This window comes from Ceratina calcarata, unplaced genomic scaffold (genome assembly GCF_001652005.2).
Source record: "Ceratina calcarata isolate Rehan_Ccalc_2016 unplaced genomic scaffold, ASM165200v1 scaffold11555, whole genome shotgun sequence".
Classification (NCBI taxonomy): domain Eukaryota; kingdom Metazoa; phylum Arthropoda; class Insecta; order Hymenoptera; family Apidae; genus Ceratina; species Ceratina calcarata.
The window spans coordinates 1-478 of NW_017132506.1; the positions used below are offsets into that span (position 1 = coordinate 1).

Genomic DNA, 478 nt, shown 5'->3' on the forward strand with positions numbered 1-478 from the left:
GCATATATTCAGTGACCATTATCCATATCCATTCTTTAAAATTATATACACAGAACAGCCTTCAGAAATTGTCAACAAACTCCTGGAATCTTAAATATTATTGGCACAATCTGAATCATGAACCACTTAAAATTTGAACTATACAATGTCCTATTCACTTTGCTGTAATATCGAACAAGTCGCAAACACCTTCATTTTCGCTAAGATTAAAGTGATAATCTTTCTCATTTGGAGGTGGACTTAATCTTACTAATGGTCCATAAACTGAAAAGTTAATGAAATTATATGAATGTTTATTACTATTTATTATTCTTTAGTACTATTATAACTTTTTCACTTACTGTCGGAACACATTTCGTCAAGTAACTCTACATCTTTTTGATCAATATCTGAAATAATAATATGCAATTGAAAATCATATATCATATTTCAGATTATTTAATCTTAACTATAATTTTAGAAATTAATAACATTTACC

The 478-nt window shown here is 27.2% G+C and overlaps 1 long non-coding RNA gene across 1 annotated transcript; it reads right to left on the reverse strand.

The window, feature by feature from the left end:
- Window positions 1-7: 7 nt before the first annotated feature.
- On the reverse strand, window positions 8-417 carry LOC113464214 (uncharacterized). Its single transcript, XR_003389059.1, has 2 exons — window positions 342-417; window positions 8-264 (listed from the first exon to the last, which is right to left on the reverse strand). It is a non-coding gene; the product is annotated as an uncharacterized LOC113464214 (long non-coding RNA).
- Between the last annotated feature and the right edge of the window lie 61 nt (window positions 418-478).